Here is a 15806-nt window from a genome sequence, read left to right as displayed (position 1 = left end):
GTGGATGACAGGTGCCCAGTCACAGCGCAGGAACCCCAGGGTCTGGAAGAATCTGCACTCCTGGATTCCGCATGCCCGAGGAAGCACGACATTAAATAGCAAATTAAAAACAGCATGACAGATTGAGAGAGAGGCCGCAGTTGAAAGAGAAAGCTTCCTATCTTAGCACCTCTAACAGCACCTTTTGCTGCATTTGAACATTTAGATTTTGCAGCGGGCTTCACCAATTACGGAGCCGGTCTTGGCCGCCATCGTTCTGATGTGCAGCTCCCTCCTTTGTAGGGCGTTTTTCACTGGCCAACCTGACCCACGAGGCTTCTTCGATTCTTCTCGAGCTCCAATGTACCATTCTCAGCACCCTCTTTTCCTGTCCTGTTCACCTCTCAATCCACCCTTCTAGACTAGCCCTACCTTCCAAATTGCCCTGAGTCTATCATGCAGAACGGTTCAACACTCTTTCAGTTTCTGTTTTCTATCTTCCAGATCGAGTTCCTGGAATCCTGACTGTTCATGACCAAATGACCATCTAATCTGTTTTGTGAAATAAACAAACAAAAAACAGGTTTCACTCTGAAAGAAATTCTACTACCAGTTTTTTAAATAGCAGGGTTTCCCCCCTCCCCAATGAGTATATATAAATTACCAATTATTTTTCAGCAGTATTTACCAACATGTCATGTTCCCTAGAACATCAGTCCCACAGAAGTGCCCATTAAAAAAGAGAGACAGAGAAAGAAAAAGAAAAAAAGCCCATAGCCAATAAGTTTGGGAAACACCAAATACTCTGTTTCCCTCCTCCCCCACTCTTTTTTTGTAGATTTCCATTAGCTTATTAATGAGTCTGGTCTGATTTTATTTCAAATAGCATTTCCCAATCTATATGTCAACAGAACCCGTTTTGCAGGGAGCAGCTATTGACTGCCCACTTTGCAAGAATCGTCCTAGATTGGGCAAACGTTTTCTATAAAGGACCATGAGTAACCATTTCAGGCTTTGAGGGCCATATGGTCCCTGTGCCACCATTTGCCTCTGCTCTCGTAGTTCGAAAGCAGCCACAGACAACACAACAATGAATGGGCATGGCTGTGTGCCGATAAAACTTCATTTGTGGGCACTGAAGCCTGAACTTCTTATCATTTTCACATGTTATAAGATTTCTCCTTTTGATTTTTTTTTTTTTTAGCCATTTAAAAATCATTCTGAGCTCAAGGGCCAAACAAAAACAGGCAGTAGTTTGCCAATCCCCAACTTAGAAAATGACCAAGGAAAAAGGCTACTTGTAACAAGTCCCAAGTTGGAAACAGTTTCTCTACCTTAATGGTTATCAATTCTGAATTTTTCCTAATTGATCATTTTATACTTGGGCTATTTTTAAAAAGGCATTATAACTTCTTATGGTTCAGATGGTTTCCTGCTATTTCAGCCCTTGGTGGTAAATAATTATCTCGTATCTGCTACTATTCTCAGCACACGCCCTCGTGGCTCCAGCAGATTAGCGCTCTGGGGCGGGGCGCCTGCCTCCTGCCTTTTACATTCCCTCTTCTGTCTCCAAACTGGAGTCACGCTGTTGTTTGTCAGGAACAGAGTCTGGACACAGCAGTACTAGTCGTGTTCTCCACACTCTTCCCATTGGTACGTTTTGAGATAGTTATCCTCCCCTAGAGCCCAACACCAGAGCCAAGGAACCGAACCACAAAGCAGACATTCACATGCTTTGTAGCGTAACTCACTCATTCCCAGTCTTTTCATAATTATACCCACAGACACACGTTCTCGACTTCGTGACACGTCCCATTCTCCTCTTAGGAACACATGAGTACATCTGTTTTTTGAACTGAAGTGAATTGAAAGTAAGTTTTTTGAGATATACATAATTAAGATTCACCCTAAGATAGCTGAAAATATCCTCAGAATTACAAAAATGCAGTTTGAAATCACATTGCATGACACACTTTAAAGTTCTAAGTATGCTTATGCTCTGTTGCTCTTTTTAAATTCCCTTAGAGTGGGTATGTGGTGGGAATAGAACCAAACAAAGGGGAAATTACAGGGCAGCATCTGTGGGTAATGATGAAAAGGGGAGATGCATGTGATAGCTTTAGTGTTCATGTGACTACTTATCTCTATCTAGTTTAGAGACAAAGAGAAATTGCATGACTTGCCCTGGCTAGTGTTGCTCAGTGGATTGAACACCGGCCTGTGAACCAAAGGATCACAGGGTCAATTCCCAGTCTGGAACACATGCCTGGTTTGCAGGCTGGGCCCTCAGTAGGGTGTGCATGAGAGGCACCCACACATTGATGTTTCTCTCCCTCTCTTTTTCCTTCCCTTTACCTCTGTCTAAAAATAAACAGATAAAAAAATTTTAAAAGAAATTGCATGACAGAAAGTCACCTATAAGTTTGAGAACCTCCATCAATTCCTGGAGGACAAGGAACAAAGCCTTCTGTTCCAAATGGGGGATGCTGACAAAACCATTTAAGAAACCAACATGAAAATGTGGATATAATCTTAAATGAGAGGGCAGGCTCTCCTCAACCAGCCACACTCTGTCAACAGAGTCTTAAAGATGGATACGCTGGGGGACTGAGAAGGAGGATGGTGGGTGGGTGGCTAGTGACACTCCTCTTTAGGCAACTCGAAGTATGTGGTTTGGCTGATCTATGGAAAGATATATGGGGGCAGCCATCAAAGCAATACTCCGGGAGGGAAGCCCTCAGTATTGTTCATGTCCAAAAGCTCCCCAAAGACCTCAGACCTCACTCTAAGGAAAGGAAAGTTGATTACCTGCCTCCCTGATTGATTTGACATAGCACTCTTAAAATAATTGTCCTGCAGGACAGCCAGCACCACCGGCTGGGGCACTGTGTGGGGAGTCAGAAGACATAGACTTTGGCTCTGGCAGTGCCATTGACTTGCTGGAAATTTCCCTCTCCAAGTTCTAGTTCAGCCATCATCATTACCAGATGCTTATTAGCATATCAAGGCCTTGTGCTTTAGTGGTTGAGAACATGGGCCCTGATGCCAAACTCTGCATTCAAATCCTGTCTTTCACCTGCAAGCTGGGAGACCTTCCTCGTGTTACTTAGTATCCATCTCTGTGTTTGGATCCATCTTCTGGAAGCACTCTACAAATATTTGTTATTCTTGTGAGGACTAAGAAATCCCCAAATCTCTTCCCAGCTCTAGCTAAAGGAGTGAAGAGGGGGCCAGGTCCGCGCAGGTGACAGTGAAGATCTAGGAATTTGGGGGATGAGAGCAGAGAACCCTGATGCAATGAGACAGTGACAACAAGGAGGACACAAAGTGCTCCCTGAGAGCTGATGACGTTCCTTTGCATGTGGCATTTCATGCACATAAAAACTCTGTGTAGGCTGGTATTTTGATTCTTACTAGCTCTATTTTGCAGATGAGTAAACTAAGGCTTAAAGAGATCAGGCAAACTGTTCAATGACCCAGAGCTAGCAAAGGGTAGAGCCCATATCCCAACTCAGGTTCCTTGGCTCCAAAGTGCACTCACTTAAATACTGTGCAAGCTCAGGATCGACATGCCTGGAAATGGGAAACTGGTGCTTAATGGGGTCAGGGTTTCTCATGGGGTCAGAGTGAAAAAGTTCTGGAAATGGTGGGGATGGTTCACAACACTGTGCCACTGAATCGTAGGCTTGTAATGGTAAGTTATACACTCTGTATATTTTACACGCACATTTATACAAGTGCCAAGAGAACAGTTGAGAGGGTCCTTTCAGCTCCCTGGGATCAAAAGGCAGATATGAAAGTCAGGGGCAAACCTAAGAGTCAATGACTGAGACAAATTACAATGCATTCTTGTCCCTCCCTTGCATAGAAGATAGTTTTGTAAAACTACCTTCTGTGCAAGGAGCAATAATAAATGTCAGTTTAGTGCTTGAAGAAAGCATTTTGCACACTTGGAAGCCCACAAGCTCAAACACACCACTCTTATGAACCAATTCTAGGGCTTCATAGAGAATGTATATTTAAAAAGCTGGACATCTACCAAGGGGGAGAAACCCCATCTTTTAAATTAAGAAATCCTTAATCAATACAGTAAGGCCTGTGTCTGTGGAACAGGCCTTCTATTTCTTTCTTACATAATTATGACTTAAAATTCAAAATGTCCTTACCGAGTGATGAATAAAGTTAAATAAATGTGTGAAAGAGCCAGAAAAATAGAACAGAAGACACCTCTGTAAGTCGCACAGGAGAGATTTACAATAAGCAAGTTATTTCCAGTCGTAAAACAGCCTATAAAACAAAGGTGCTGGGTGAATGCAGGTCTGCTTGGTTAAGGAGGCTGAGGATTATCTAGGAAAAGTCAGGAAGTCTCGTGTAGGATGGGGCTGGAGTTGGCATTCAAAAAGTACATGAGCTCTCCTTGTTTCCTTAAACAGGTATGTGAGGGGACATGTGCAGAGGGGAGAGGACAGTGGTGTCATCACCGTGTCTTGCTTTTGCTTCCTATGAAGAGGGTGAAACGGTCTGAAGATGACGAATTAGCCTGGCAGGCCCAGACATCCCTAACAGCATTTCCTCTGCCTCTGTTCCATGCAGGCGTTTGGCTGGGTTGACCGTATTCTCAGAAGCTGAGAATGACCGTATTTCCATTGGGGTAGTGGCTCCAATCCAATGCACTGGTCATTAGCAACTACTGGAGGCCTGGGAGCTGATATGAAGTTGGGTTACAGAATTCTTTGTAGACAGGTGTCCATGTGGCATTGGACTCTGTCCCATTGCCTCCCTACTGGCTTCTTCCCCGGTGGATGGAGCACATGTGGGTACAAGGACTTGGAGAAGACTGTGTCTTCATAGAAGAGGAAGGTCCTAGAAGGGGAGCTGTTTATTCCTAGAAGTACTGACCTTACCCCTGGGCAAGAGGCACTCCTGCCCCGGGTCCCACGCTCTCAAAATCCCTTCTCTGGCCCTCCACTGGGCTCTGCCCTGTCTCAGGCCAAAGTAATGTGCTCAGTGCACACCCAAGTCCCAGCCCCCTCTTCTAGACAACATTCCCGGCACTTCTTGTTCAAACAGTCATGAGCCCACTTCCAGGGCCTGCACTGTCTCCTTCTCTGGGTAGAAGGACATCCAAATAAGCAGATGTTCCCCAAAACCAAGAGGTGGCCAAGGGGCAACACATGAGTGGAGCTTGGATGTGCGGGCTGGGGTGCCTCCACGGCTGGGCACAGGCCTCTCACCACGCAGAGTAGAGCCAAGATGGGAGAGAAGGGGTGGGTGGGCACTGCACAGGCACTCACTGGGCCGCTGTGTCCCTGTGAGGAACCCTGAAGAGTCCAGGAATTCTCCATCTGAACCTGACCTTCAAAGTTGTTATGATAGTATACTTGTCAAGGTAGGAGGACACAACTTATTTCATTAAGCATTTTGCTGGCTTAATATGTAACTTTTAAAAAACTCGGGCCTTCATTTGTTCTCTTGCCCCAAGCCCTGCAAATGTGAGGGCTGGGCCAGTTCCCAGGTTCCTCCCTCTCCTCCACACGAGCTCTTCTCTATTACACCGAACAAGTCAATCGGCTCATCTTTGATTAGCAAAAACCTGTGTCTACTTCTAGGGGTGAAAACATTAAAGCCAAACCATTAGTCCCCAAGCGAACTGAACTGGTCCAGAGAACCCACGTTTTCTCCAGGAGGAGTGAACAACTCAATCACTCGAAGGCAATGGGAAGTCCTGCTCTCTCCTGGGGAGGTCATTGCTGGTCCAGAGACAGAGGTGGGAGGCCGGGCTTCTCCCTGCAGCTGGGAAGGAGCCCAGGCTTTTTTTTGGAGCTTGAAAGGAAAGTGCATGTGGAATGCACCTGTCGGCTGGGAGCTCAAAGCATTTTCCTTTTTCTGTCCCTGGAGAACTCACTGACCACCCTGGAGGAGACGAGAGGTAAATTGCTCAGAATAACAAGCCCACTGAGGGGATCTAAATGGGCATCAGCCATGTCACTTCTGGAAGAGAGAAGGGATGAGAGGGCTGACAAGCCCAGGAGGTCCGGAGCCAGGTTTGCTGCCGGGAGGGTGCAGAGGGGGTGCCAGGCAAGACTTCCTCTCACAGTCCTTGTCATCCTCAAGTGTCTCAAAATTCTTCAGGAAACACTAGCTAAGGTTGTTGACATCCATGGTGGAGAGAAAAGGTGGGAGGGAATCCGGCCAGGGAGGAGGGAGGTGGGAGCAGCAGGTCTAGACAAACTGTCAGGCAGAGCTTGGCCAGTGGCCTCAGGATGGCAGTAAAACTTAAGCCTGAGAAACAATCTCCTGCCTACTCAGCCCAGTGGTGGGGAGAGGGGCCAGGACTCCGGGAGTGGGAGTGGGCACTTGTCTGACCCTAAGAGGGAGCACCCAATGCCTGAGGCACCTTACCAGTCCACCCTCATCCTGGCCTGACTGGTCCAGCAGGTAGGTCTGAGGGTCCTGTGACTACATCCTTACTGGCAACTGAGTCACACCTGGGTTTCCCAAGATTTCCCTGTTTTTAGAGAGGAAAAGGCAGGCCAGTTAGAAGTGTTCCTCGACCAGCCAATGGTTCACTCTGAGCCTGCAGCAGGCCTGGCTGCCTTTCTCTGGGAGAGCTGGGGAAGGCCCCCAGCCAGCTGGGACCGAGAGCCACTTGCCCAAACAGACCTCATCCCTTCCCTCAGCTGCCCTCCCAACTCCCTCTCATTCCTTCTCTCATCAGACAATGAAATTCTGGACCCAGAAACTGCCAGTGCTTACCTCCAAGTAGCAAGTAACCTGAGCAGAGTAAACACAGGGTGAAACTGCCTGTGCCTCCCAACCCAGAGCGGCTCTCCTGCTGCTCCTGCATGCCGGCCCCGGGATCTCACCGGGCAGATAGATGCGCCTGCCATGTGGAGGTGGCTACGGGGGGCTCAGCATGGTCAAAGGCTCTGTGCATGGGGAAGAGCGGTTCGAACTGAAATCTGGGGACATCTGGGCCATAGAGCTCTACCAAAGTCGCCATCAGACTCCCACCGACCTCTGCACTGCCATCTAAAAAGACAGGCCCAAGAACACTTGAATGTCTTAACTACAAAGGGGGTCAAGAGTCACTGTAGAACATGGCGGATTTGACCCCTACTTTCACCTTTTCAGCCAGTTACTGAGAAAAATCTTTCCTTTTTTCTGGTTGTCCTCAAAATGGGCCCTAAAAACACTCTGCCCCCCCTAGAAATCCCCTTCTGAGAATCTCTCTTCCTAAGAAACTCAGGGTGTGGGCACAAGCGTCCAGGAGCTGCTCCCTCAGCCGCCCGTGCTGATGCCGGGAGAACACCAGGCTCCTACGCCTGCGGGACTATCAGTGTGGTTGACGGAAGGGCGGAAATAAAAGGAACAGACATCCTGCGCATGCGCCTGGTCCCAGAAGTAGTCAAGCGACAGTTGGCGGAGCTCATTCTTTTCTTCTACTTTCATCTCCATCAAAAGCCATCGGAAACTCTAATTCAACCTCTCAGATAAAACCCAGCACATCTGCTCTAAACACTCCTCCGAACAGTGACAGGGACAACAGGCAAAGGTAATTGTGTATCCACAGAAAAACCTTTATAACAAAGGCTTTATACTACCAAGAAATGATTGCATGGGATGGTCTCAGGCCCCACAGGGGATTTCCTAATGGTCTTCCATCAAAAAAGCTCAAACACTTACAATGTCAGGCTCACAGAGCTGAACAAAGTCACAGGGTTGAGACTCCTCCTGATGCAGACCCTTATCTTGGAGAACTCTACACAGAAATCACCCGCCAGCCCAGTACAAATTGAATTACCCCCAGAAGCTATTATAAACTAATTATTTTAACCAAAGAAGGTTAAATGGCTTATACTTTGAATGGGCTTTGTAGCTATGTCTGCGTTGAGTTGGACACAAGCACGATTGGTTTTTAAAAATAATTTATTAAGGTGATAGTGACACGGTTGTTTTTTAAATCACTTTTTAAATTTTTATTTATTTTTTAGAGAGAGGGGAAGAGAGTGGGGGAGAGCACCCATGTGCAAGAGAATCATTGATTGGCTGCCACATACCCCAACCAGGGACCTGGCCCCACAACCCAGGCACGTGCCCTGACAAGGAACTGAACTGGCGACCTTTCGGTTTGCAGGGCGATGCTCAAACCACTGAGCCACACCAGTTGGGGCTGTTCTTTAATTCTTTAAACCACCTGGTTGACAGAAGAACTTGAAAGAGTATCTTCCAGCTTCTTCACCTGCTTACAGACAAAGCTTACTCAATGTGTACCCTGCAGGCAAGATTTTACCACCCCACTTAGTAAATGAGGGTGACCTTCCTTAATACTATAAATGTACTAATTCAACTGTGTGAATGGAATGCTTACTATGTGGTTATTATCATGCTGCAAGGCAAATTTTTACAAGACCCTTCCTTGTGTGTTGGGACTCATTTGAGTGAATCATCACAGAATGCTTCTAAAGTGGACAGAGCCAAAGACCTAAGTAGGAAGTACTTAAAGGTGTCCATCTGTATGACCCGGCAGCTCTACGATGAACTAGGTGTGCCCTTACACTAACTTGTACTAACAGGGGTGTCCAACCTGCAACCCACAGGCCACATGCCACCCAGGATGGCTATGAATGCGGCCCAACACAAAATTGTACATTCACTTTAAAACCTTTTTTTTTTTTTTTTGCTCATTCGTTTTCATTAGTGTTTGTGTATTTAATGTGTGGCCCAAGACAACTCTTCTTCCAGTGTAAAACATCAGAAGTTTGAACACCCCTGTCTAGAAGAAAATGAGAGGCTTCTAGAGGTTCTAGGGGATTGAGTTTTAATGGAGTTGGAGTTTGTCCTTACATGGAGCAAGATGCATTCATTGGGCCAGCCTCCCTGCACCAGGAAACGAGAAGGCACCCAGACACCACAGAGCTGAGAGGCAGGTGGAAGAATTGGGAGGGCGGGGAGTCGGACCCGACGCCTGCAAAGTTATGCTGGGTGTTTGAGAAAAGTGGGGCAACTTAGTGCTGTGAACAGATCTTAGATATTTTCACGGGATTTTAAAAAATAAAAAATCTAGACATGGGCAGCTTAATTTTTATGTTAATTATCAGGCATTCTTATCTTTATGTGTTTTCTTGTTGTTGTTGTTTTTTCATAAATAAGCTTCGTTCATGTTAACTTCTTCAGTTCTATTAAAGGAGTTTTACTCATGCTTCCCCTGGAGTGAATAGGGGTGCATTTTCCCCCTAGGCTCCTGGGCAGTGGGGAAAGAAGAATCAAAATGGAAAGAGGTTAAAGGAGAGGCAAAAACTCGGGGGGAAATATACTTATTCTGTCAGGTAAGCATCAGTGTGGCTCAACTCTCTGAGCCAAGGGTTCAGTCTAACTTAACTCTCAGGAAACAGCCTCTCCCTTCTTCACAGGGCAGGACCTGTGAAGGTCCACCTCGCGGCAGGACCTTCCGGCTACACCCCATTTGTCTGGTCTCTCCACCTTATCCAGTGCCGACCTTTCTTCCTTTCTTCTCATGTCCTCAAACACTGTCTTTTTTATAGCTACAGTTTACTCATAAGTGTGTGTGTTTCTTCTGTGTTGTTTTTATAAGTATTCTGTAACACAGCAATAATGCTTACATTGTTCTGTTCAATGGGAAGTTCTTTGAAAGTAAATAACTGCCATCTCCTTTGTGGCAATACCATTCTTTATAGCAAAAGGATTCAACCCAGGTTTCTGTCACATTTATATTAAAAGGTTCATCAAAAATAAAATATTTTATTGTGTTTTTTCAAGTGTGCACTCCTTAAAAGTCCAGACAGTACAGAAAATAAGAAAATTCATAATTTCATCCCAAAGAGATAACATCCATGACACAGTTTAGAATATAACCTTCACCACACCTTGGTCTATGCATGAACATAAATGAACAAGAAAGGGATCTTACTTCATATTATATTTCACATCGTTCTTTTATTTTTATGTTGCTACACAGACCTACTTTATTTCTCTGAATAGAAATATAATATCCCAAGGCATAGATATTTCATAAAGTTATTTGTTTATTAATAGATATTTAGATTATTCCAAATGGACTTTCAGGTTATGAAAAAGCTGTCAGGGATGACTCCCTTGTTTCAAGCTGGAGTTTCTGGGCAGATGGTGGCAATACCAATCAAGATAGAGAACAGCAGAGCAGTAGCAGGCCTTGGGCAGATAAACTGTTTCTTTTCCCTGATTATTTTTTCTTCATGATAATATAACCATTGAAATCAGGAAGCAGCATCTCATTGTCATACCCCATTCCACTTTCACTAATTTTCCCAACATCATTCCTTATGAAAGAAAAGTATTCAATCCAGGGTCAGGCAGAGCATTTAGTTGTCATGTCTCTTCAATTTGCTTTCAACTGAAATCACTTCCCAGTCATTCCTGATCTTTGAAAGCCATGGAACTTTTGAAGATTCCAGTCCAGGGGCTTTCTAGAAAGTTACTTATTTGGGGTTTGTCTGATGTTTTCTTGTGATTAGAGTTAGGTTATGCATTTGTGCAGGGTTATCACAGCAGAGATGCTCGGTGCTTCTCACTGCATTCTACCAAGACAGGCCCAGTGTTGATGTCCCATCGCTTGCGATGTTAACCGTGGTCACTTGATTTAGGTGCTGTCCATCGGGCTTCTGCACTGTGTGAAGTTTGCCTCAAGTTTCCCTTCTTCCTTTGTGATCATCAGGTATTTGCTGGGAGGTACTTTGAAGCTATGCAAATATTCATTCCCCATTCAACATTCATTCACTATGTCTAGTATCCCTTGATGGTTCTTGACTGAATTATTATTATTATTTTGGTCGCCAAAGTGATTTTATAATCGTATCGTTATTTTAAGTTCATTAGTTGACATTCCATGGAAAAGCTTTCTCCTCTCCCCATTTATTATTCATTTATTTATTTCAGCATAGGTTCATTGACTCCCATTTTATCACATGGGTTATAATCTGTAACTAGGCTTGTTTATCTTGATGCTCAAATGTACTGGATTTGGCAGGAGCCCCTTCAAACTAGTTTCTATGTGCCCTGACCAGGAATCGAACCAGCAATCTTTCACTTTGTGGGATAACACCCAACCGACTGAGCCATACCAGTCGGGGTACAGTTACCTTCAATTTTAATTCCAACATCATGGAATCCATTAATGCTAGTAATCTTCTCCTCCATATCATAATGTCTCTCTCTGATCAGGAGACACCTGTCTTTCATTATTCTCAAAATATTTATTTGATTGGGGCCTTGTGTAAAATGAATCTTCTCTTGCTACCATCCCATCCCTGCACAGATGCTTTTATGGTCTCACCTGCTCTGGGCCCACCCTCACCCCCTGTCACAGAGGACCCCCTCACTCAACTCAGACCCCGACGACCCTCTCAGGCCATCACCACCCTGCATTCATAGGTGCTGCCTCACCCCACTTGGGTTCGTGTAACCGTGACTGGCAACCCAACCCCCACTCATGCTTCCTTCGGCTCATGCTAATAGTTTTATACTATTTTGGAAAAAAGGGAAAGAGGGGGAGAGAAAAATTTTCCCTGATTAATTTTTAATTTAAAAAATGTATATACAGCCCCGGCGGGTGTGGCTCAGTGGATTGAGTGCTGGCCTGTGAACCAGGGAGGTCACTGGTTGACTCCCTGTCAGGGCACGTGCCTGGACTGCAGGCCAGGGCCCCAGTAGGGGGCCCACGAGAGGCAACCACACGTTGATGTTTCTCTCCCTCTCTCCCTCCCTCCCCCTCTTTCTAAAAAATAAATAAATAAGCTATTTTTAAAAATTGTTTGTACATATCTAAAGATGAAGGCAGTCTGAGAACATTTTTTTAGAATAAACGAGACTGCAGAGACATGACACGGAAATGTAGTATGGAATCCTGGACCAGAAAAAGGCCGTTATTGGGAGAGTGGTGAAACTTGAAGAAGACCCGTGAATTAATTAATATTAATACCAATAGCATAATTAAAATTAACATCAATGTAAATTCCCTGGGTTTTATCATTGTATTATGATTATGTAAAATGTTACCATTACAGGAAACTGACAGAAAGGTTACGTCATGTTACAGTATAACACTAGGCTGTGTGTTATATTATAACCTGCTTTACTGTGTCCCTTCTCACTGTGGACATCGTCCCATTGTTTATCAGTACATCAAAATCTCTCTCATCTCCCATGTCAGTACATCCTGCTGTGAGGGATAGAGTGGGCTTTCCATAATGTTGTTGACCTTCTCCTCTTGCCATGAGTCAATTGGCTAGAGAGGGTCGGCCTGACCGGCAAGAAGAACAGACTTATTCCAGCAGCTGTCAGCGTCCAGAGGACACTGTGTTCTTTGGACCTGTTACCAAACCAGCCAGGTCAGTTTCGCCTCCTATTTCAAAGCACATTTCCTCTCATTCTCCTTGAATTGCCACAGCGTTTGGCCTGTAATTGTATTATATAGGTGCAGGTAGAGGGAATTGTTGCGTAGAAGATCTTCCTATAACCACAGAACAATTGTTTGTACTTTATCCTTCCTATTTTTTAAAAATATTTTGATCACTGTGCTTAGAGCTCAGACAGTTCAACTGGTCCTTGAGAGACATGTTCAAGGTCCCACCAGCCACTGGCAGTGACAGGAAGGAAGAGGGTGAGATGGCTGTATTGTCTTCAGCCAGCAGACAGGCTGTGCCGGGCACTGCCATCCCCAACACAACCAGAAGGGAATGGCAGGAGTTTGGGGTTCAGCACTGGCCGTTGAAGAGAGGGCTGGAGTTTTGGAGAGTTCTATGACAGCTTCAGCCATGTTTTCTACACTTGTCCTTAGAAAGAGCATCTGAGTGCTCAAGGGACCGTGTACTTCACAGCCCCAGGGAACCAGCATCAGGAACTGCTGCCCTTCTTTACCCTGACAGCCCTTGAACTCCTGTCTCTGTCAAGTACATGTCAACTTCAGGCTGTGCTGACTACATAAGGGTCTCAATTCGCATAAGAAACTCACAAGCCGGGGTTCTCCAACTCACTATTCCACCAACTGGAGTAGGCATGGAGTTTATGTAATTTGATAGAGATAGCAGTTAACTAGGCTGGGCTTGATTCAAAGGAGTAGTTTGGTGTCATGTGACTAGGTCATTTCTAAGGTTCCTTTTCATTCTAAAGGTCTCTATTATGTTCCTAATCAAGGCAGCAGTGCCATGGTGAAAAACACACATTTTGACATCGAAGAGACTTGGGTTCAGGTTCTGGTTCTGCCCCCCACCAGCTAAGCGATGTCAGGCAAGTTACTTGTCAGTTGCTCAACTTCAGCTTCTCCATCTTCACAGGGCTACTGGGAGGGGTCTGTAACCTGATGCAGGGCTTAGCACGGCCCTGGCGCAGCAAAGATGCCTGGCGCCATGGCTACCGGTATCACTCCAGTTAAGAAATTTACTTTCTGGGAAAACAGAAAGTTTTTCTAGAGACAAGGATCCTGCCTTCTAAAACTGTTACTGAATAGAATAAAGGAGGTTGTGACACTCTGAAGAGGAGGGCTGCTCGAACGGTTCCTTTTATTTTTTTTACTTTAAAAGTGTAGAGTGGCAACCATAAGGAACAGTCCTAGGAGGTAATTATGGAAGAAAAGTGAGACGGGAGATTAAATGATTGCTCAAGATCACAAAGCTTATTAATCTGTCAATCTGTCCCTAACCACAATCGTCTCCTGTGTCTCTGTCAAGTGTCCCACTTGAGGCACCATACCACCTAACTCTACTGTGCTGCAAAAGATGGTGTGAGGAGTGTCATTTAACACCCCTGGGGTGTATTAATGTTAAGCTATCCTTTATGAACACTTACAATTTGCCTGGCACTGTGCTCTACTCACTGTTCATTCAGTCCTTAAAACACCTTGTGTGTAAGAATCATGTCCCTGCTTTATGGGAGGAGAAACTGAGGCACAGAGAAGTTAATCACCTTGCCCAAGGTTACTCAGCCAGTAAGTGGCATTGTGGGAATTCCAGCAGCAATGTGATTCAGTGGGTCCTGGAAGTCAGAATGTGTGGGCTCTGGGGTCTGTGAGTTCTACATCACTGCTCTGGGGATCTCGGGACTGCAAGGCACTCTGAGGGACCCAACACTTGAAGCACAAGATGATCCCCCCAAAACTCTGTGTCTTGTGCTTCTGTATGGTGGCAGGGATGGACTCACCTCAAAACCAGAGCTTGAGAGGAAGAACCAGATCCATCTCTTGGCAGCAGACTCTCAGCCTGACCTTCCCAAACTGGGAGAGAGCGCTCATTCCACTGGACTTGCCCACATTCAGTTAGATCAGCAAGAGGCTTTCTTCCTAGAAAATTCTCCAAAGACATGATATCTGACTTAACAGCATAATTTGGGGACAGCCAGTAAGGCTGAGAGCTGACAGCTGAGTCTGGTGGGGAAGCCCTGCAGATTCAGACCAAAAGAGCAGTGGCAGAAAGGCTCAGGGCTACGTGGCAGGAAGCTTGATTCCTGTTCAGTGTTGGCCTGGTTTTTATGTGCAAGGAAAAGCAGAAAGTACAACCTGAAGAGTGTTAATAACTCGGAATTAGTAGTGGCTACAAGGTCAGCATAGGAGAGCAGTCATGAGGGTACAGTGTCTGGAATCCAACACGCGTGGATTTTATTCCCTGATAGCTCTCTTATGATCTGGGTTGCCTTTGGCATGTAATTTGCCCTCTCTGGGCCTCATGACCTCACCTGTAAGGTGGGGCAATAACAAGGGTCATTGTGAAGATGCTTGTAAAACAAGAAGCCCAGTGCCTAGGGCATTGTAAGTGCTCACTAAATGTCTGCTACTATGAACTGATTCTAAATAAACAATATTTTTTTGCAGCATTGCTTCCAAGATTAGGTAAACATTCTCAGCTGAATTCTGAAATCTCTGTTGGCCAGCTGGGCAAACCAAATTGTCTCTCAGTTGCCCTCCCCAATCCTGGGAAAATTGCTTTCCACCTGGCTGTATAAGTGACATGTAGAAGCTTTTATTTTCTGAAATATTGTCTCATCCCTCATACATTACTGATGCAGATGCAAAAATGGCACAGCCACTTTGGGAAACCAGTGTGGCAGTTTCTAATAAAGTTAAACACACGCCGACCATGTGACCCAGCAGTCCCACTCTGAGGTCTTTATTCCAAAAGAATTGAAAACTTACATTCACACAAAAACCTGTATACAAGTGTTTACAGCAGCTATATTTGTAATTGTCAAACACTGGAACAACCCAAATGTCCTTCAAATAGTGAATGGATAAACAACGGGCAAGTCCATCAGTGGAATACCGCCCAGCAATAAAAAGAAAAAAAAGATCTGGTGATGCATAGGCAACAACTTAGACAAATCCTAAATGCAAAAAGAACGAAGCCAGACCCGGAAGGCTACATGCTGCATGCCGCCACCTCTGTGACACTCCGGAACAGGTTAAATGACAGACATAGAAGAGAGGTCAGGGGTGATTTTTAGGGCCTGAGAATGGCGGGAAGCGTTTACCAGAGAGGGGCACGGGAGAATTTTAGGGGTTGAGAGAACTGTTCTATAACTTGATTGCTATGCTAAGTTGTGTGACTGTACGTTACTGTATGTAATTTATCAAAGCTGGCAGAAATGTGCACTTCAATATAAAGAGTGAATTTTACTTTATATAAATTATACATCAATTAAGAGAAAACCCAACCAAACAAAATATTGGTGCATACACAATCCCATTGTATGCCCCCATCTCCATCCCCTGGGGCAAATCCCGTGGAATCAGAACCACTGCCCAGCGCCCACCTGCACTCCTAACCTGGAGCTACTTCTGC

The sequence above is a fragment of the Artibeus jamaicensis genome, unplaced genomic scaffold (assembly GCF_021234435.1).
Source record: "Artibeus jamaicensis isolate MK-2021 breed Jamaican fruit bat unplaced genomic scaffold, CSHL_Jam_final contig_851, whole genome shotgun sequence".
Taxonomy (NCBI): Eukaryota; Metazoa; Chordata; class Mammalia; order Chiroptera; family Phyllostomidae; genus Artibeus; species Artibeus jamaicensis.
The sequence above is the reverse complement of the archived record's forward strand: the minus strand, read 5'-3'. Positions refer to the sequence as shown.